The sequence below is a fragment of the Scleropages formosus genome, chromosome 23 (assembly GCF_900964775.1).
Source record: "Scleropages formosus chromosome 23, fSclFor1.1, whole genome shotgun sequence".
Lineage (NCBI taxonomy): Eukaryota > Metazoa > Chordata > Actinopteri > Osteoglossiformes > Osteoglossidae > Scleropages > Scleropages formosus.
This window is the reverse complement of record NC_041828.1, coordinates 10,326,896-10,332,957: the sequence shown is the minus strand read 5'-3', so window position 1 is coordinate 10,332,957 and position 6,062 is coordinate 10,326,896.

Sequence of the window (6,062 nt, the reverse complement as noted above, 5' to 3'; positions counted from 1 at the left end):
AAAGACAGGCAGACTGTAGGCCATGTGCTCGATGGTTCTTAATCACATTATTCTAGAGACATATTTAGATTTCATTCAGGAGGAAGCAGAGCATAAAAAACAATACCTGTTGAGAGCCCCTGCCCTCTGCTCGTGCTTTCACACTTGAGTTTTCTCTGCATTTGTGTAATGTCTAACTTCTTGTTGTTGGCAGTAAACCTCATAATGAGAATCTGCTGAAAGGCTCTTGAGTTTTGTGTGAGTGCCAGCATATCAGCTTCACCTACAAACTTGTAGTCTGGTGAGAGAGTCATCACAGGCTGATGAAATGATAGTAAGACAAAAGGTTAGTAAGTCCAAAGACATGCTGTTCAGGTTCCCCCATAGTGTGTGAGAGACAGAGAGAGAGTGTGTGTGTTCCACTGATGTATGGATGAGTGACCCAGTGTAAGTAGTGTATCTAGCAGTGTAAGTCACCATGGTGAATAAGGTGTGTGGGCTGATATCACATTTATTTATTTAGCAGATGCTTTTCTCCAAAGCAACTTCCAATGAACTCTATGTAGTGTTAGTTAGTTAGTATCCGTTGGAAGTCACTTTGAAGAAAAGTATCTGCTAAATAAATGTATTAAAACATATTTAAAACACATTACAACATGGAAGATATATTAACACGTTTATATTTAAACAGGCAATATACAAAGCTACGTCAAAAATTTTCTACAATGCTTTCAATTTTTTTATACATGTACGGCAGATACCGTTTCACTTGCTTTTGTATGGTACAAACGTATAGGCTTGTGCCTACAGTAGTATTGTTCACTGTAGACGGAATGTTTTTCTTTACCTAGCCTCATTCCAAACCTCACGAAGAAGTTTAAATAATTGTTAAAAATGTCCTTTCATGTCCACCAGGCCTAAAGTATTCAGCAGAACTTGTCTCATTAACGCCCATAGTATTAGAGTGCATGGGGGTGCGGTGGCGCAGTGGGTTGGACCAGGTCCTGCTCTCCAGTGGGTCTGGGGTTCGAGTCCCGCTTGGGGTGCCTTGCGACGGACTGGCGTCCCGTCCTGGGTGTGTCCCCTCCCCCTCCGGCCTTACGCCCTGTGTTGCCGGGTAGGCTCCGGTTCCCCGCGACCCCGTATGGGACAAGTGGTTCCGAAAATGTGTGTGTGTGTGTGTGTGTGTATTAGAGTGCTGAACAGCGGACTTCACCTCTGGAGGACCACGCAAGGACAATGGTCGACACTGTGGACCGGCACTGGTGGTAACACCGTGTGGACTGTGATGACGTGTGGTTGAGAAGACCAGCTTGCAGAACGTGGCAGAACAGCACTCCTGGTCAGGACTGGAACAAAGGAGCGCAGAAAGTAGAGAGAGAACAGCCAAGACATTGACTCCAGATCCGTGTTTCTCAGAGCGAGAGCTCACAGCCGCAGAGGCTTAGCAAATTTTGATAATACGTCCTGATTGTTTTATTTAAATTTTCTCCCCATGAACGTAAAGAAAGTGGGAGAGAGATTTCAGATATGTGAGAAGTCGCAAGGCTTTGCTGTCACTGCACAATAAGCTATAGCACTGAGTATAACAAGCTTTCCCAGCCTACAGAAAAAAGTCACTTTGCATTTGAACATCATCGTCGTCATCACCGCCATCATCGTTGTTGGGTTTCCAGCTGCAATAATGACAAATAAGTTTGGCAGAGACATTTGTTTCTCCCAGCTTTTGTTTGCCTGCTATGTGACTAATGCAGCGGTACTGAGGGACTCCACCACGACGGCGTTTCCTTGGCAGGCCTTTGTGCGCCGCGCTGACATTAATGAACCGCACTTCTGTTCCGCACAATTACAGCACGTCACTGTCTGAGCTCTAGACGTTCCTGTTTCCCTGCACATTAACAACCTGTCTCCAGCACACCCCGCCCACAACCAGCACCTGTCTCTTGAATAACATTAAGAGCGCAAAGTGCCGACATTCGTGGATGAATGTATAAACTTTACCTCAAAGAGCGAGGACAATTTTCCTTTTGTCTGTCTGAAAGGTATGGGGAACGTGTTCTTACTTTGCTTACTTTTTCCATCTTTTCACTCTGCAGATGTCTGGTGACACAAGAATTTGTGTCCTGGCTGACTCACAAATCGTGTGTGTGTGTGTGTGTGTGTGTGTGTGTGTGTGTGTTAGATGCAGTTTACTGAAGCAGTGTAAGAGGAGAGATGTGAGAACTTTGGGATTTTGAATACGGAGAAAGAGACCAATTTATAAACATATTCAAACAGACGAACAATATGAAAGAAATACCTGTGACCTGCGTTGGACAGGTAATTGGTGATAATTGGGGGAAAAAAAAAAGATCCAAGCAGAGCTCATCCCTACCAGTGCTCAGCAGTACCAGTGATTGAGGTGGCACAGCCTGATCCAAAAGTAGACCAGTGGAAATGTGCTGGATGCAGTTGTCTCAAGTCAATAATTGGAAGGGTTGGCACCGGTTCAGTGAAGACGCACGTAAGATGCCCAAGATGCTCAAGGCAACTGCCATCACAGTCCAGAACTCTGTTGCTGTGGAAAGCAAAGCTTACGGAAAGGTCAACTTCAACACGGGAAGTACACTGGTTCCATACATATGAGGTGAGTTGTGGGTTCAAGAAAGCTCTACCTAGATGCAGGCTACATCAGCTAGGTCAGGATTGATCCACGTGGGTCACCTGGGTGAGGATGTGTTATACCGAGAGACCTGAAACACTCAGCGACCCCAGGTGACATCACTGATGAGGAATCCAGGTGCATCGCAAGATGTGTGTAATAGAAAAGGCTTCATGAAGATGGGTTCAATCCCACCAAACACAACACTGTGATCCCAAAGCAGTGGAAAAACTGACATGGGTTCCTGAGTCAACTTTGAGATGTTTTTCTCTAAAGTACATAGAACAATTACAGTGTAGTGCATAACTGGATACACTGTACAGACTCACTGCAGTTATTCACCCATCAGTAGAGCAGAGCAAGGTAACCCACCGCACTCACTAAGGACAACAAAGAATTGCCAGTTAACCTGAAAGAGATGTGCTTGGACTGTGGGAGGAGACCCACATGAAATATTGGGAGAACATACTGTAACGGTGCTGAGGGAAGGCCGGTATGGATTAAAGTAAATACTGTAGTTGGTGTTTGTGTCTACTCCTGTACATAGTGCTGTGTTTCTTTCTGATTGGCTGTTATAGTGCTGGTGCTTAATCTGCCACAGGGGAATTCTGGGGAGTTTAAGGGATGAAACCCTAACCATTATGTGGAGCAGGGGGCTCAGAGTGACCTGGGGGAAGTCTCCAGTGTTCACCAGTGTCTTGTATGGTCTCTGTTATGATTGCTGTTGAAGTGAGTGCTATATGTTCAATAAATTGCTTTTTTTTTTTTTTTTTTTTTTTAAAAAAAAAAATATCCTGTAGCTCCAGGTGGAGGATGGAGTGAAGTTCAAACACGCATCCATCCGCACGCTGTGGCACCCCAGCGCTACTGGCTGTGCCAACGCACAACTGACTTCATGCATTTTCTCATCACCATGGGTTTATGGTCAAAAAGCCTTACCGGGTGCGATACTTGTCATGGGAGGTGTAAAGATGGTATTGTATCTGTGATATTCATATTGGTATCTATTCTGGGATGTATCATGTATGTCGCTTTGGAGAAAAGCATCTGCTAAATGAATAAATGTAAATGTAAATGGTGCTTGCATTATTTTTGCCCCCGTACAGCTATAATGAAGGACATTACGGTGCGAAACGTTAGAGAATTTTAACCCAACTCAACAGTCGGAGCGAGGAAGGTGGAGACTCAGAGGTCAGAGACTGGCGGAAAGTGCAGTCGACTGGCCTTGTACCACTTCAGGAATAGTGCTGAGTGCAACTTTCTGTCACGTCTACTCACATCTCTTACTATTGCTACTCCCTCGTTTGGATCTCAAGCAGCATAGCGCTTGCCACTGTACAATATTCACATAAAAACAAATCAAATTATTCGTCTCCCGCGAGAATAATAAACTTCCTCCAAAAACCGACAGGGAGTGCGAGTCGACTGTCTGCGTGTACAATACACTACGTGTTCCTCAGTAGCTGCCACACGGGCGCCATCTTGGGGAGCCTACTGGTTAAGCACGTTCATTCGCGAGTGAACCGGGGGCTCAGTAGTGAGTGGAAACGCTTCAGACTGAGTCTTCTTCATATGTGTCTTGTTCTTATTTCCGTCATTATTGTGGAATATAGTTAAGTCTACACCTCTCCTGGACATCAGTTGGATTAGTGTTTATTATTAATTATATAATAATTATAATTTTATAATTACTTATCTATAACTGTTCACTATTCTGGTTAATGACAAAGTAAATTACAGAAAATAAATTAGTGAATTAAGTATTATCCATAATTCGTGTGAGACAAACTGCAAATCTAAAACACAGCCCGCAGCACCCAGCCATTCAATTAGATCTGGCAGAGGGTGTGGCTAAGGGTGGAGTTAAATGTGTGATGGGCGGGGCCTAGAGTGAGGATGGGGGAGGGGCTGAGTCGCGACCGAGAGTGAGGCTGGGGGAGGGGCTGAGTCGTGACTGAGAAGGAGGCTGGGAGGAGCCCTCTGGTGACGTCATTAAAGCGAGTCCTGCCAGGTAGTTACTTCAGGTGGTGGTAGTGATACTGCGTTCATATTTGCCTTGTATTTATTCACAACCGCAATAAAAAAGTACGTCTTTAACAGCGGGTGAAGCTCTTTAGATAGAGACGCGACTGTTGATGCGCAGTCGGTGTGTGTGACACCCGTGTTTGCACAGTGACATTATTACTGCAGCGAGCAGCTCAGCTGCGGAGAGGAGTCTCGTAAGAAACGCAGAATGTTCGAGACTGACGTGTGACACAAATCCGACAGATACATTCAGAGAAAATATTGCGCTCCTGGCCTTGAGGAATTTTTCCCAGGCTGAGAGCAATTCTAGCAATTCTCCAGCAGATGGCAGGTTCGTATAAAAACCCGAGTCTCGAAGTAGCTAAAATAAAACGCCCTATTTGTTATATTATTAGAAAGGAACTTTGGAAAACCCCGAGACAGATATTCTTATTATTTTCATACATTTTTCAAATACATGTGTCACAGAGAGAAATTAACGGGCTTTAATTTATCAGAACCTGTAAGCATTAAACTGTCCTTACCGCTTACGCAAGACAAAGATAATAACAATGTTTTAAATTGATGATGATGATGATGATGATGATGGTATGTTGACCAGTGTCAAGTCAGTGTGGTCTCTTCCAAAGAGCAAAAGTTTCCTCTTTTTGAAAGGCTGCTGGATTCCCCCTAATAAGAAATTAATATGACGTCATGGCTGCTGTAATTTTTCTCACAGAAATACTGTACATTCAATCATTCTATCAGTATTTACACATGACTTTTTTTTTTTTGTAGATCCCAGAAAAGAAAGCTTAACAACTGCACTTTTGCAAATCTTTCTGCAGAGGACTGGTCTGCCGAAGCTCTGTTGAACAAGAAACTAAATGGGTAAAGTTGACTTTTTTTTAATTAATTAATTAATTAATTAATTTCCCCCTGGGAGGTGTGTACATATGAAACTATGATGGTAAAAATTACATTATAAATCATATTTTGGCCCTTTCCTTTAAAAAAATCACTTGTCTTCCAAGCCTGTAAATTGAATGAATGAGCCTTCTGACGTAGTGGTGTTTTATTTATTTTAAATGTGATTTTTCAGTTTTGATTATGTGTATTTAACACACAATCGACATTGTGTCTTTTTTAAAAGAGACATTAAATGGGTAAAATGCAGCAGTTGAGAATCAGAGGACAGGTTTCCATGAATAATTGTCTTTTACTGTCTGTTGATCCTGTGCTGTTTAGTCAACTGCAAAATATTGTTTAGTTACAAAAGTTCTTTAAGAATATACATTCCTTGTATAGATTCATTAAGTTGCTTTTAAGATCTGTCTGTATTTCTCGTGGGTATATATGATTTTTTTCGCCGCATACCATCACTGAGCATTGACATGGAGTCAGTGCCCTTGTCTGTGAAAGGAAACCCCAACATGTT